This window comes from Dermochelys coriacea, chromosome 4 (assembly GCF_009764565.3).
Source record: "Dermochelys coriacea isolate rDerCor1 chromosome 4, rDerCor1.pri.v4, whole genome shotgun sequence".
NCBI classification, from domain to species: domain Eukaryota; kingdom Metazoa; phylum Chordata; order Testudines; family Dermochelyidae; genus Dermochelys; species Dermochelys coriacea.
The window spans coordinates 72060239-72077217 of record NC_050071.1 but is presented as its reverse complement, the minus strand read 5'-3'; the positions used below and the strand labels follow the sequence as shown (position 1 = coordinate 72077217).

General features: G+C 39.7%; 1 protein-coding gene across 1 annotated transcript in view; it reads left to right on the top strand.

Annotated features, from left to right (window-relative positions):
* The first annotated feature begins 12397 nt into the window (after positions 1-12397).
* The window catches only part of MFAP3L (microfibril associated protein 3 like), a 38522-nt gene continuing 33940 nt past the window's right edge, over positions 12398-16979 (top strand). The window contains exon 1 of the mRNA XM_038400900.2: positions 12398-12527. The gene's annotated coding sequence lies outside the window, so the exon portion shown is untranslated. The remainder of the gene's footprint in view (positions 12528-16979) is intronic.

The following is a 16979-nucleotide window of genomic DNA, read 5'->3' as shown; positions in this document are numbered from 1 at the left end:
GACCCTGGTGATTTCCTATGTTAAATTAATTTATTAAAATGTGTACACATTGTCATATCATTTTATAATTTATTCATATTTAAATAGTATTCTACTTGATGAAATCCATATTAAACGTATACAGAGAGACATTGTGAACTGTTATGTGTTTTTCCACCTGTCTCAGAAGATAATAAATCACACTTCTTAAGTGATGATTAAATTATCCTACAGAGTCCAGACTTCAGAAATGAAACAAAAGAATGCATTTTACATCTAACAATAATATGCGTTACTATCAACTTCCCCTTTCTTCCATTTGTTTTATACATTTATTAATTTATTATTATTTTATAGCTGCATTTACTTCCCCTCTAAGCCCAGGTAATTTTTTTAACCATTGTGGCCTTCTTTTTTGATTATGGGATTGTGGCTTTCTGCTCATCTAGTAAAATATTATTAAACGATTCCCAATTGCCATTCACATTTGTCTGTTTTAATGCTCTCTCACTACTAATTTGGCTCATAATTGTTTTCAGCTTTGTGAAATTGGCCCTTTTAAAACACTAAGAATATATATTAATGGTTTCAACTTTTTTCTATTTGCACACCCAGATACGTTCAATAAACCTGTCTTCAGTGCAAGAAGTTCCCAGTTACACTGACATAACACTATGTGCCTGATTTTGATACAATACAGTCTCTTTGTGCCACTCCCACTACACAGATACAGGGGGACAGTGGGCATAGTCTATGTCCTCTGGCTATTCTCAACTGCTAGAACAGCCCCTTCACTAAACAAAGCAATATAATTAATGTCTGAGGCCAAATCATCCCCTGATAAGCCTCCACATTGGGGTCTAACTCTATACAGCCTCAGTGGGTCAGATCTCGTCTTTCCATGACCAAACCTGCAGGAGTGCACTCCGTAAGTGCACAAGCGTGAGGTTCCCCTAGCACAGATTTCTCACATTGTCCTGTCAAGATGGCTGCCCCCTTCCCTCCCCTCCCTTTCCCACCCCACTCCCACCACTAAAGGAGTCATGGGACCCAGCCCTACACCCTGTGCAGCTTGAAGTATCAATGAGAAACAAAAGCCATTCACATGGAGCTCTGTACCTCCACACTAGCTATCTGTCCCCAACTATGTGCACATGTGCTCTCTGGAAGCAAGGATATAACAGAGGTAGGCCACACAAAAAATCACCTCTGCTGGGCCAGAAGGGGAGAGGACAATGTGCAGCCTTTCAGCACTGTCTTGATCCATTCTCCAGCCTGCTGCCTCCCACACCTTTCACTTATGCAGATCCCCAGAGCAGCAGGAAAGCTGCCTGGCAGGGTCCAGTGGATGGACACCACTCTGCCAAGTTGGAGAAGGGAACCTCATATGCACAGACTTGCAGGCACAATCCTCCCAGTGAGACAACATTCATTATTGAAGCACCTCCAGCAGGTGGCAGGCTTACTTCATGACAAAAATACGTCTTTAGCAAAAAGGACTGCTGAACCAAATTATCCAATTATAGTTTAAATGTAAATGTTTGTACATGCAGAGTGCTGTATCATCTAAGAAGGGCACATGCATTCTAGCTGAACTGAGCTAACTTAACAACGAAAATATAAAATGCGGATATCACTTGATTTTAATCTCCTTTTATGAGATATTGAATCTCAATACAGCATAAAATGGATGCTCTTCAGATTACTGCCCGATGAAAAATAGAACTGAAGCACAGGGGGTTTTTTAAGAAAAAAAAATGCAGAAGAAGATTATACAGGGAGATCCATTTAGCTAGTAATGTATATTACATGACTGACTAGATGGAACATGGTACATTAAATCCAAGGGCCTTTCTTTTCAACCTATTACAAAATAATCATAATATATTCTACAGTAATTTTCTTCTTCTATTTGTGTTGGGTGCAGAGTTTGTAATTTGAGTTTTCTACAAACTATACATGGGGCCAAAGTGAAACCCTAGGTGGCTCCTGTAGGCCAAAAGTGATTATATTTTAGTCTGCCATGAAAACTAAACCCTGTTAAAATCTGAGTTTTCAGCAGAAAATGCTCTCTTTAAGGCTACGTCTACACTATGAGCTAGAGTTGTGATTCCCAGCTCTCTACATATCCTCACACTAGCTCGATGAGAGCTAGTGCGAGTGTGAGTTATGTAGCAGTGGTAGCATGGCATTTAGCATAGCATTTAGCTGTGCCACCTCCACTGCTGCTGCCCATGCTACCACAGCTACACTAGTACAGTCAGAGCTAGCATGAGTATGTGTATGCGAGCTGGGAACCACATCTCAGCTCATAGTCTAAACATAGACTAAAAGAGAAGAAAGCAAATGGGAGGTACAAAGATCGAATTTTCTCACACACACACACACACACACACACTTGCAGAACAAACAGACAAGCTATTTGGTGAGGATTATAATGAAAAGTATTCTTTGCAACGAATAATACAAAATTACAGAAGTATAATTTATGCTAATTCATTGCAGCTAATTCTCTCAGATTAAGAAACATGCTAAATTCCATCACCAAAGTAGTTTTCTGCAGCAAAATGCTTAAATAAATGTATTGATCATGCGTAATGCACCTTTTTACTGTATAGATTTTTGTTAATACTATGAGCCAGGTTCTGCAAGATGCTGCCCATTCTGCAGGAGGCACTCAGCACCTGGCTGGATGGAGCCTTATAACTTTATCCTGATCATTTACAAAATATTTTCTAAGAAAAGTTGAGGATAAAATTATGTTTATCATCATCACAAATCTATGTCTCTCCCTGTCAGAAGTAAATTATTCAACATACTTATTAAACTAATCAGGAAATGCATTTCAGCAGAGCACTTCCATTGGAGAATATAGTTCCTTGTGTAAGGAAGGTCACTTAATTGAAAATAAACCACAAAAAGTCTGCTCATTTTTCACACAATGTGTTACAGGCTGATAGATGAGAAATATATTTAATCACCCTCCCCCACGGAGCACAAAGGCTGATGTACAAACAATTCAAAATATCATTATGAAAACATAATGAATTACAACACGTTTACAATTGATCCCCGTATCTAGGTATTGATTTGGGAAAATGAGGTTAGGCATTTGTGTCGCACAAGAAGACCAGCAGGATGGACAGCACCTCTAATCTTTAGCCCCATGGTTAGGATACTCACCTGGGATGTGGAAGACCCCTTTGTTCAAGACTCCCATCTGTCTAATGAGAAGAAGGGAGTTGGGTGGGGATCTGTTACCTCTCGGGGAGGGCCCTACATACTGGACTACAGAGGGATCTTCACACTTTCACTGGCCCAAATAATATTTAATTATTCCATTAGTTAATTCAAGGGACACAACCGCAGTAGGAGAAATGGAGAAAGACTCACACCAGAATGTCCCATAGTCCAGTGACTGGGACACTCATCCAACAGGTGGCAGTGCCCTGCTCAACTCCTGTTCCTGTCTTGTCAGGCAGACTGGAAGCTGAACTGGGAGTCTCCTGAATACCAGCTGATTGCCCTAACCACTGGGCTAAAAGTTTATGAAGTAGATTCCTCCTTCCCCCCACCCTCCCAGCTGTTTTGGGTGGAGCTCAGTAGCCTCTGAGCACACCTACCAGACTGGGCCCTGCAGGCAACAAGAGTGCCTGTATTCTCCTGCTTTGCAGATCACACTGGGACTTAGGTGGGAGACAGGAGTACAGACACCTAAAAGTGAGGCAGAAGTGTACATGCCCAGAGGCAGAAATATAGGCTCCCAGTGAGCTTTTAGTGAAATAAACAGATGCTGAATGAGTTTAGGCACCTACAGGGTTAGGTGGCAGCTGAGCGGGGGGCCGGTGTATAACAGTGGTGCCTAAAAATGGGATTTAGGAGCCTAAGTACCTTTGTGGATCTGGGCCCAAAGGCATATCTTAAAATTAATCTGGGCTAGAAACCCCGGAATACAGAATGCTGCAGACCTAGTTATGCACATTATGGAATGGAAGATCCAATTTTATTTCATTTTTTCTGGATAATGTCATGCAGAGACAACTGACACAAACTTCTTCTATCTAAGAAATATTCTCAGAGTATATATTAGAAATAACAACCTGTAAAAGAGTAAATGTTTTGACTGTTTTTTATACTAAAGACTTAGAGCTTGAAAAAAAGTTATATAAAAACAGATAATTGCCCTGTTACCAAACAAACTAATCCTTTCCTAATATCAATTTGACTTCAAAAGTATAATCTGTAAAAGCCAGAATTCCTTGCTACTAAAGCCCACCTGGGGTAAGTACCTGAGCCTTTTGAGGAAATATCTGCTGAATTATCCACAGATTTTCAAAATCAAAATGCCATCCACAAGAAAGACATAATTACAATATGTGTCATGTCAAATTTTCTCTGATTATAAACCTTTTATTTATAGCAGTAAGTCATATATTTACAAATCAGCAGGTTATGCTTTGGTGCTGAGGCATGAAAGCTGTACCAAGTCTTCCTAAGTGTTCAGCTTCCTTTATAAATCCCGCCCTCTCATTTACAGGAAAAAAAGAAGAATTCAGTTTGCTCATCTATCTCTGCATCATATTGCACAAATTCAGACACATTCTGTTGGAAACGTGACCCAACTCCTGCAAAAATTACTGATATTTAGACACTGCTGTAAATTGATCCCATACAGTCTGTAACCATACAAACCTTTTTTGCGAGTTTTTTCCCCTCAAAGTCCTTGTCTACTGTATATAATATTCTGTGTTATATAGAGACATAACAGCAATTGATATGATCAGTTCTGGAAAGAGAACAGCTGGGAAGTGCTCTATGCCTCATAGGAGATCACTGTTATGAAGCTAAAAGTGTGTTCAGAACTTCTCCATCACTAAAACACAGCTTTCTGTGGGTGAGATGCAACTGAACAGCTAGGAATTTGCCAATTGTAAGATCACCAGTGAATTCAACCATACTTCTTTACAGTTGTATTCAGACATAACTACATACATGCAGGAAGAAATTATAAGTACATATTTTAAGTCTATTTAACAGGAAAGCCTGGCATACAACATACATCTAAAGCTATAAAAGTCTGATCCTGCAAGTTGCTCAGCACTCTGACCCTGATTCTGCCCAGCCAGCATGTGCTAAACATCAATGAACCTACTCACTTAGTTAATTTTCCTGCTACTTGTGCTTAAGTGCTTGGCTCAACTGGGGTTGCAGTTGCAACCATCTTGCAGGACTAAGCCCTATATATTACGGCACAGAAGGAGTTAACTGCAAAACAGTACTCTGGGGTTTTTTTTTTTTTTTTTTTTTTAACAGAGGGTGTTCTCCTTCTTCCATGTAAATGTCTTGAGAAATACACACAATCACATTAAACTGGACTTCTGAAACAATTAACAAGACCTAGGCAATCACATTTTTTGCTGCAGGATAAATTCTGCACCCGTTGTGTCGCCATTCACTGGTGACATCCAGTTGTTGATTAGGTATAAAACAGGCTCTTTATCCCTAGAGATACCACTGACTTAAAAGTCAAGTCCTACGTTCTGTTTCCTATTTACAGCTGGTAATATGAATCCAAATAACATATCAGCTTCCTGACAAGTGTGATATGACACTAGAGAATATAGCTTTGGATTAGCTTTCTAATATTAGACTCACACAAATCATGCAACTTCCTCAAGAGTAAATCTGTATTATTAAAATATGACTAGTTTTATTCCTTTGGAAGTTTTCCTTCTGCTTTAACCATCTTATTGACAAATCAGTTTAAATTATTTTTAAAAAGCACTCCTCTTTATAAAAAGCCGAGGATAGAAATCATATTAACTGTTGTCTTGCAAGATCAAAAAGCCAGTTTTTACAAATACATTTTTTATAAATAAATTTTACAACTAAATAAATCCTTTTACAAATAAATGTCAAGATCACAAATTATGTGATGTTCCTAAAATGATCACTGTATGAATAAAGTTTAAAATAACATGATAATAATAATCTTGACTTTTCCACAAGAACAATATTATTTTAGTTGGCCATAGACCACACATTTCATCTCTGCCTCCCTGAGACTCATAAATAATGTGGCCAATTCTCCCTGATTACACAAATACTGAATCCTGTTATAGGTCATGCAGCGTGCCCTGTGTCTCTCTCATTCATGTGCAGTTCTGTACTCTGTGCCTCATATTATTTTACATTCATGACATACAATAGCAGGTTGTTTCCATGGTGGTATAATGTCTGATATTTAGTTCATGCAGTGATTGGTAAACATCACTGTTTCAAAAGCTAATTATCTACATGGATTTATTTTTACGGCAGGATATCAGCTTACTCAGCTGGTGAAATAAGAGGCCAGAGAAGGGCAGGAAAAATGGTTAGAAGAATAGCCAGTGTTTCATACAAAGATGATTGAAAAAAATAGGATTATTTGCCCTGGAAAGGAAAAGACTTAGAGGGTTTGAGGGAATTCTGAATGGCAACGTCAGCCAAACACCGTGACTCTTTGGGCTCACCCCAGGCTCACACTAGTCCGTTCTAGTTACTATCTGGTATTTCATGGGGAAGACAATGGAGGCTCAGTTAGGCCTTGACCAGGTACTGCAGTCCTCTATTCCTGGCTCTGCTGCCTATGAGATCAGACTACAGGTTCCTTTACTCCAAGGTACCGAATAGGCAATCTGCAACTCCAATCCCAATTACATAACAGAAGAGCAAAGATTATGGGAGTCACAGAAAAAAAATACAGAAAAAAAATCATAAAATGAAATATAAACAGAAAAATACACATCTAGTATGACACTAAAAAAAATGCTCAAAAGGGGCCCCAAGTTACAGGAAAGGGGTCAAGTTGAGCACGATAAACACTTTATAATCATTTGTGGGGTGCGGTCCTCACAGCAGCCTTGTTGTGCCTTCCATATCCTTTCTTCACACATTCATGTAGTCCAGGAAGTCTCAATCCCCTTGTTAACCACAGACCCTCTTTTGATGTTTTATTTGCAGTTTTGTCTAGCCTGGCTTTCAAGTGGCAAGTGCTAAATTAGTAGCAGGCATTGCATTAAGCTACACCAAACCTGGGACAGCAGAAATAAGTTTGAAATCCAGTTCAAGGTTGGATTTTTGTTTTTTCCTCAAAATGTATGTTCCTCCCCACAAAGATTTTTTGTTTCCTCCTGCCTTACGAGGTTTGGCACCACTAGATAACATCTTTGAAGATGGGCCTTTTCATTGTGTCATAGTTAGAATGTTCTAAGAACATTCTAAACGAAAAAATAAATATCCTTAACTTTACACAGGTTTTAGTCAACCTGTGGAATTCACTGTTCCAGAAGAAATAAGCCAGACAAATAATATTGGATTTTAAAAGCAATTGGATAATTTTGTTATTAATAATATTTGTAGTTAGGTACGCTAAGGGTATAGTAAGCATAATCAAATCTCTTGCTTCACTTACAGATCACTTAAGGTATGTAGATCAGAAAGGAATTTTCTCCACAGAGATGGGTGATGAGAATGGATTACAGCGTGAAAAGCCTTCCATACAAAGAGGGACTGAAAAAAATGAACTATTTGCTTTTGAAAGGAGATGATAGAGGTATACAAAATAATGAATGGTATATAAAGGTATGGTTTTGCATAATACCAGAAGATGGGAACATTCAGAGAAATTAAAAGGCAACAAATTTAAAGCTGACAAAAGGAAATTGTTTTTAATTACATATCACATAATGTTATAGTGGTCATTGCCCAAGATATCGTTGAGGCCAGAGCTTAATAGGATTCAAAAAAGGTTTAGATGTTTAAATGAATAATAATGTCCACAGTTATTTGACAGGTTAAAAAAAATGTAGTCCTCATGCTTCAGGGCATGAGCCTACTGCTCTTTGACAGAGCAATAAATTTCTCCTTATGGCAGGTTATTCCAATTATCTTCTGGGGGTGATGCACATACCACAGAAGCATGTGGTACTGGACACTGTAATAACCAGTATTCTGGACTAGATGGACTTGTCTTCTCCAGTATGATAATTCTTTTGTTCTGTGCATAAGTAGGTATCTGCACCTGAGCAGATCCCCATTTTCCTCAATGGGAGCAATGGGACACTTGGTCAATTTCTGCTCTAGGGCCTACATGCTTTATCAAAAGTCCTCACCTTTCTATGAAAGCAGGATACTACTCAACCAGATATACGGACCCTTATCTTAGATCTGAGTTCTGCCTATGCCACTGACACATGAGGCAATCCAGATTCTCCCCTGATTATGGTCACTCACTAGTTGTAGTACTTCTTCCCTATTGAATGCCAGAGCATTCAATGTCCTCTGTCACTGTCTTCTACCAGTTCTTCCTTGACCTTCCTCGGTTTCTCTTTCCTCTCTCAGCTACCCAAATCAATGCTTGCTTAGCATGCCTCCTATCTCCATACGGTGTACATGTCCTGATCACCTGAGCCTTCTTTCTTTGATGATATTTTCTAACATGTCTTGCTCTGTCAGCTCCCTTACTTTCACATTTGTTATTTCGTCTTTCCATGAAATTCTTAATTTCTTAATGGCTTCTTGAGGGGTCCTTTCCAACCCAACATTTCTATGATTTTATGAAATGTGAAGTATGTTCCTCAGCCATCTGTGATGGGCAGCTTCCAATCTCTTAGGGTTAGTCACTGTCATCAGCCATATCTCCGCTCCATACAATAGCATACTCAGTACAATCACATGGAATAATCTGATCTTTAGTTTGGTTTGGAGACCTCTATTCAACCACAAGTTGTTCTTCCTTCCAAAAGTGGTGTTTGCTTTGCCTAATCTCATATGAATATTTTTATCACACCCACCTTCAAATGTCATCGTACTCCCCAGATAGCAGAACACTTCTACCTGTTTAATTTTTTCCCATCCACGTACACCTTTTCATCTGTTCTCCAGCTTCCTATCTTCATAATCTTGGTTTTCTTCGCATTTACTTTCAATCCAATTTTTTGCTGCTTCCTGTTCTACTTCTGAGGTAAGGGCAATCATGGAATGCCATGTCATCCTTAGGAGAGCAAAGTCGTCAGCAAAGTCAAGATTGTGCAACTCATCTCGGCTAACACATTTTACACCATCCACAATGCCTTTGGTTGCCTGTTTCATCACCCAGTCTCTTGCTAATGCACAGAGGATTAGTGATAATACACACCCTTGTCTAATTTCAGTCATAATATTGTACCACTTACCCAGGCCTGTATCCAACCATATTGCACATCTACTTCCAGCATATAAATTCCTTATTACATGGATCACTTTGTCTGGTATCCATACTAATAGCAATATTCTACAGGGTCTCTCTGTGGACACTATTGAACTCTTTCTTAAAGTCGATAAAGTTAATTAAGATTGGTTTTAGCCATGCCGTAGCTTTTTCAATGATCTTTCAAATGAGTGAACATCTGTTCATAACATGAACCCAGCCAGTTCTTGTAATATTGCATCCACTGCCTTCTTCATTCTATTCAGCATAACAGTAGCCAATACTTTGCCCAGGATTGATAGCAATACAATACCACTGTACTGAATAAGATCATTTTTTTTTGGCAATGCCACAATGATAACATCTTTCCAGTCTTGTGGCACTTGTTCTTTCACCCATATTTCATTAGAGAGTTTTGTTAGCTGCTCAGTCAGAATTTTGCTTCCCATTTTTAGCACTTCTCATTGAATTCTGTCACCATTAGGAGCTTTCCCCTGTTTGAGGCTTTTGAAACCTGCCTTAATTTTGTCGGGTGTTGTTGGTCCTTCTTCTAGATGTTGAAAATGTGTGAAGAACAAGTCAGACATTGGAAAGAACATTTCCATTCCATATTAAATTGTCCAGAGCTGATATTCATGCACAGGTTCAAAGATACATGGACCAATCACCTGATTTGATATGGCAGTCACAATATTCCCACATGATGACAGAATAACTGAATTATATAGTATTTGTTTTAGGTTTCAGATAATAAAAAAATAACTTTGTTTATACACGTAGGGCCCAATCCATTTAAGACAATGGTAAAACTCCTATTGACATCAATAGAAACAGGATTGGGCCCATATATAGTCTAATGAAGCTTAATGCACATATTATAAGAAAGGAAGTCAATTGTTTTCTCTTTGTCACTCATGTGCAATAGTATATATCTTTAAATGTTTTTCGATGGGCATAGAGAATCTTTAAAAAAAGTTAAGATACTTAAGTACAGTAAAAACAAAAGGAGTACTTGTGGCACCTTAGAGACTAACAGTATAATCTCTCTCTAAAAAGGTATTTTTCATGATCAAACACTTCCTGTCATTTTACTTTAAATGTATCAATCTATTGTCCTATGAATTTGTTTTGATCACTAAACTTTCAAACATGGCTATTGTACTAAATAGTGTTTGAAAAAAATCTATTGTTTTCTTCCTGATCTTTGTTGTCAGCCTATAGTGCAGTGATTTTCAACCTTTTTTTATTTTCCAAGATCCCTTTGGAAATCTTAGACATAGTCAGTGGACCACCAGGGGTTCACAGATAACAGGTTGAAAACCACTGTTCTAATGACAACCTTTTGCAGACTGTTAAAGTCTGCGTACCCCCAGGGACCCGTGGACCACAGGTTGAAAACCACAACTATAGTGTAATGTTTGTAAGTACAGTAATACTTTGCTGCACCTGTGGTCCACTCCACCCAGTGATTGCAGAGACTATAATTAAGTGAAAAATACAATTTTATCTTTATTTTCTAAAAAGGTGATTACAAAACTGCCATGATCAGGGCCGGATTTAGAGGCAGACAACCCATGCAACTGCCTGGGGTGCCAGGCTTGGGGGGGCACTGGGCTCAGAGTGCTGTAAGGTATTCAAACGTTTAACAAATGGAGGCTGGGAGTACCAAAGACACTCCACATCTGTGGCACCATTTGGTCTAGGGCTTGCCGTGATTACACTGCCTCAATATAACTAATGGTAATACCAAAGTTCTCTGCTTACACTAATGTAAAAGGCTTCTTGTGATTAACTAAGCCCTACTGGAGAAGTAAAGTATACTCACTACAGTAAATATAAAATGCTAGACTAATATAAAATGCTAGTCTTAGTTTGCAGCAGACAATATAATCAATGCTAGGGAAGGAATTGCTACTGAGTAATATATACAGCTAGTAGAGAACTGATATGCAACTAAAAGCAACATTTTGAACTTTTCCATTTCTAAACCACACCATTTTGCCCTACACTATTAAATGAAATTATCTTTACTTCAGCTCTTTTAGTCTGACAAGATAATTGAAAAGAGATGTAGTGCCATAAATGCAATTTATATCAATCTGTAAATTGTTCTGTAGCAGAGTTAAAAGAATAGAAGAATTTATTCCAGATAACAAATGATCTTGATTAACAGGTTTCAGAGTAGCAGCCGTGTTAGTCTGTATTCGCAAAAAGAAAAGGAGTACTTGTGGCACCTTAGAGACTAACAAATTTATTAGAGCATAAGCTTCACTTCAGATGAAGTGAGCTGTAGCTCACGAAAGCTTATGCTCTAATAAATTTGTTAGTCTCTAAGGTGCCACAAGTCCTCCTTTTCTTTTTGATCTTGATTAAGAAAAGCATTTATTTGCTCAAGATGAATGTTAAAGGTAGACACAAGAAGTCCTATAATGCTAAATCTTCTCTAGTGCTTCACATTCCACTTTTTGGCTCAGGGACAGTCAGAATAAAAATTATTTTAATCAACGTTTTAGACGTTAGCAAAATATGTAGGATGTACGGGGCCGGCGAATGAAGGTGCAAAGATTTCAGTATAACTAAAAAATCTTCGGTCATTCGTAAAGTCATTAGTATGAAGAAGAACGGTATGTTATTTCGATTCTCCTCCATCAACGAATGATTTGCAGAATCCGCGGTCATCGCCTGTCGCCAGAGGGAGAAGCTGTCAAACGGCATTTCCCCAGCTCCCAGGGAGGTGGGGGTCCCTGAATGTCTGGAGGCTCCATTCCGCCCCGCTTGGTGACCTTCAGCGTGCAGCGGGGAAGGAAAAGAAGCCGCATCAACCTTGGGCAGCTCGATGAATGTCCACAGCAGCCTGGCTCGAGCTCGAGCATGCTCAGTGCAGCGCTGACCTACTTTTGCGGGCCGAAGTGTGGAGAGCGCGGGCTGCCGCTCCGCAGAGGCAGCAGGAGCCGCCGGTGCGGCTGTCTTGTGGGGTCGCGCTTGGAATGTCGCGGCACCCCAGCGTTCCGCAAGCGAACGTCGTGTCGCTCGGTCGAGCGCAGCGCGGGGTGCTGGCGACACGCTCCGTAAGGGGAGCGCGGGTTGCAGCCGCCGCGGCGGGGCCACCTCGGTGCGCGCTTCTAGCGGGCTTCGGCTCGGTTTCTTCTCCGCGTCCCAGCGCGCTGAGGGCAAAAGGCTGCGTGGCCGCCGGAGGCGCGGCACTGAAGTAGGAGAGCATCGTGGGGAGCAGAGATCTCCGGCCCGGGCCGTCGCACTGAAAGGCTAAGTGGCGACGAGGAGGGTTGGCTCACCTGAGAGACAGGCACCGGGGCTGGAGGTTGGATTTATGCTTCTAACTCGTCGCTTCCTGCCGCGCATTGGTGGGCTGTTTTGGCCTCAGGGTCGGATTAGCCGCCGGCCCCCAGCTGCAGGGAGCCGCGGTGGAACAGACTGCCAGTCAGGGAAGCCCTGCTGTTGATTTTCCTCAGAGGTTGGGGAGGGGGCTCCCACCTGCTGCTGCTGATACTCTGGGCAGGCTGGGGCAAGGGGGGGCCCCTCTGTGCTGGAAGGCGGAGCCCCACCAGCTTGAAGATCAGAAATAGTTGTGGTCCCTGAGCGACCACAGCTGTAGAGGGTTTGAGGGGGGAGGGGATTCCACCCCCAAAAGCCCTCCTTGCCAGGGGAAGAATCTTACAATTCTTTTGTCTGCAGGGTTTATCTGCATGACAAGCTATACAAGTGCTGCCAGAGTCTAGGTAAAGGATTCCTCAGGTACAGCCTACCCAAGAGGGGGTCATACACTGTGTTTGGGCGTTGATTGCCTTTGTCCATTTGCCATTGCTAACCATTGCTGATCCTATGGTAAATGGATACATAGTACAATGCCATCTCTGCCAGGATCAGGCACCTTTTCCTCAATCACTTTTGGATGAGATGTCTGTTATGATTTCTGATTATTGGAGGACATATTTGTCTCACTTCCTTGTATTTGGGCCCCTGGAACAGAAAATCTCTCTGTCTCAAGCTCTACTCTGCAACATTGACTGCACAGGTTTCAGAGTAGCAGCCGTGTTCGTCTGTATTCGCAAAAAGAAAAGGAGGACTTGTGGCACCTTAGCGACTAACACATTTATTTGAGCATAAGCTTTCGTGAGCTACAGCTCACTTCACCGGATGCATTCGGTGGAAAAAACTGCACAATTGCCTTTTGAGCAGTGCCTTTTTCTGGGTTTAGACTGTGCTTTGTTCCTCCCAATTTCCATCTCCAGTTTGTGGTCACTGATTCTGTATTTGGTGAGATTCAGCCTTAGTATTGAACATTTCACTGTGCTGCTCTGTTCCCTGAGTTCATTACTCTGACTGGGATCTGCAGCAGTCGTGCCTGTTGCTGTTTTTGATTTGCAGTATTGCCAATCCCAATTATTCAAAAATCATGAGTCCCAAAAGGATGGGGGCTGCCAGGGCACTGTGTGGGAGTGTGTCTAAGAATTGGATTGCTTTAACCCAGATCTCATTGTCACTCATAGTAACATACGAATTGTCATATCAGACCTGCAGTCAATCAAATCCAGGATCCTCTCTCTAAGGGTAGTCAATGCCAGATGCTTCAGAGGAAGATGCAGTAATCCAGTTGGAAAGATTACTAAATAATCCTAACAATAATGAATGCCAGTTCTTAAAGCACTGCTTTATGCAGCAGGGAAACTCAAGAGATCAATCAAATATTAGGCATTCTTAATGCACTCATCACCATAGTATCTACTTCTAGTGCTTCCAAGAACCTGTACTCCTTTTCTCTCTGGAACCTTGAACTCCAGTGTTCCCTGTTTAACTTGGAATTTTTTATTTTGGAGAGTATGAGGTTGGACAGTAGATTTGTGACACATTATTATACCCCTGTGGAGAGGAGGAAGAGGGGTATTAATTCAGCAAGTAGCACCTTTAAATAAAATAGACCTTTTAAGGAAGTTTTTTTTTATTGGGCTATTTTAATCTAAAGTAAAGGCAGTGTGATTGTATTTTGCATTAATTAAAAGTTTTGATCAGTACTATAGTCTCATGTGATACCTGTCTGAATTCCATGAGTGCCGTAAAGGGACAACATTCTTACAGTCTTCAACTTTTGAGCAGTCTGAAAATGCCATCATAGGATGTTACTTTAGCAGTCCAATATAAGCAGTGTAATAGGACAATCAATTGTAAATAACAAAGAACCACTGAGCAGTCATATTTTTAGTTCATTTGCACAGATCAGACTTTTGTACAAAGGAGTAAAAGTTTCTAACAATCTGACAACATTGATGCCTCTTTCAGTCAGTAAGTTGCAGCTTTTCAAATAGGTCTCTCTGATAAGCAACTTACGTGACATTGTTTTCATTTCCAAATGGTCCTTCTAGACCAAGGGACACCTCTTTTATGATACATTTTGTTGAAAAACTGAAATGTTAGTTCACAGTGGGAAAGTGTTTTTGAACTGAAATGTTTTTTAATAAAAAAAAATCTAGTATATGTTTTTAGTTTTGTAAAACTATACATTTTAGAACAGTAATCCTGCTCATTGCAACAGGGTAGACTAGAGGTCTGCTGTATTTTGACTCATTTAAATGGAAATCATGTTTGCAGGGTTTGCATCTTTTGTTTGGTTTGTTGTGTTCAGAAAGCAAAAGCATGTTTGTTTGTGTTTGTGCAAGAGATAATATATATAAGCGTTTTAGCTTAAACTACTATATATCAACACTGATTTATTGGACAGAAAAGCTACAGCTTTTCTTCCACCATTTTATAACCACCACAATGCTGTAAAATATTCATAAGTTTAAACAGCTCACAATAAAACAAATATAAATAAAGCTCTTCCAAATAGCAAACCATCCACCGAGGGGAAATGGGGACAGGTGCTTAATCTTTCTTCTGCTTTTAGTTGTATACTTATAGATGTGCATGGAATCACTGAAGAGCTTGCAGTTTGAGTTGAATAGAATTAAAACACAATTCAATGAAATAAAATAACAGTGAGAAAAGGCAGTAGGTATTCATTGCATGCCTGTGAAACCCTGCAAAAACCTCATATTGCACAATTTCCCACTTTAACAATCTGTAAAAGGCCATTCTATACTATAACAACTGCAGAATTTGGGGACAGAGTTAAAACGTGTTAGTTGTCCCACAAAACTGAAATATGATTCAGTCTTAGTTAGCAGACGGAACCAAATTGTTTTTACCATGTTCCCCAGTTGTGCTGCATGCAGTCTTGCTAACAGCCAACACTGTAGCACAGTTCAGGAAAAGAAACTCAAACCATAGCTGGTGCTATTTACACTTCAAGACAAAAATGATTTTTATCTGCTTTCAAGGAGTACCATGTTATACCTTCTTTCCAAACTCTCTCATCATTACAATGTAGATGAGTCCAAAGCTCTTCTCCATTTCTGTAACTACCTAGGCCATACAGTTCAGAATGTGAAGACTCAGGCCAGTGCTATAGTAGGAGTGCTTTGCCACCATAGCCAGACCAGTATAGTATGCCTGCAAAGTACTCCTAGTGTGGACACAGCTAATGCCAGCAAAACTTCACTTTTCGCAGTATAGCTTATTCCAGCACCCAAGCAAAATAAACTATACCAGTTTTGCTGATTTAACTCTGTGTACATTGGTGGTGTCTGTCAGAGATCACACCTTATCACACCCTTAACTGACATAGCTATACGAGCAAAAGTTTATAACGTAGACCTGGCCGTAAACACCCCCCTTGGATCCTTTTTTGCCAGGGCAAAACAGGTTGCATCTTAGGGCCAGTGTGTGACTATGTATACGTCTTGTCATTGAGTGCAATCCTAATTGCATTATTTAGTGCTTTAAACTGAAAATTCCTGCATTTGGTTTGTACAGTGTAATTTCCTATCCATGTACAGGCATGTCCTAGAAATGCCACTGCCAAACAATAGGGATACTATTACTTCCCACCAATTACCATAATTTAATTAAATCACTCATGGCCAAGTGCAGAGCATCACAATGCGTATCAAATGGAAAGGCTGAACAGGGAGGATACAAATGAAACTTCTTTCCCTACTGCAAGCCTGCAAAAAGGAGTCAGTCATTTTCTCTTAGAGCTGGTCTATACACAGACTTGCATTGAAATAACAAAAGGTGTGAATTAAAACAATTTTAGTTTTTTCGGTAAAATGTCGTGTGTATAAATTCAGAATAAGAGTAGCTAAAGTAATTAAGGGATTGTAGTCCAAACACAGTTTTTGTACAGTTTAACTATTTTGGTTAGGGATGTAATTTAAAAAGAAATTAATTTATTAAATCGTTTCAGCAATTAGTGAGGACACTGCTATATTGCTATAAATGGTACCTTTTCCCAGTATATCTTATTTCCTTAAATTTATTGGGATAAACTTTACCAATGGGGGACTGGGGATTGTACTGCTTTAATTATGCCCATTTCAACCCAATATAGTTGAAGTGATATAAAAACTGTGTGTTTAGACAAGATCTAACAAACTTTGTTTTTCTTTTCATGAAAAGTCTTTATTTAAAAAAATAAAAATATTTTTACTTTGGATTTAAACATTTGCAACCCAAAGCTGACAGCCTTATGGCTGGCGCTTCGGAAGAAGAAAGTGAAACTGATTATACACAAGAGTGCCCAGATCATTCTGTTCTCATTATCCAAGCTGAGTTGAATGCAATATATAGAGTACAAAAGAGCATAATGAGTGAAAAGTAAATCAGATATTTAAGTCTTTCAAATTTAAGTAATCTTAGGTCCTGCACACAGAGC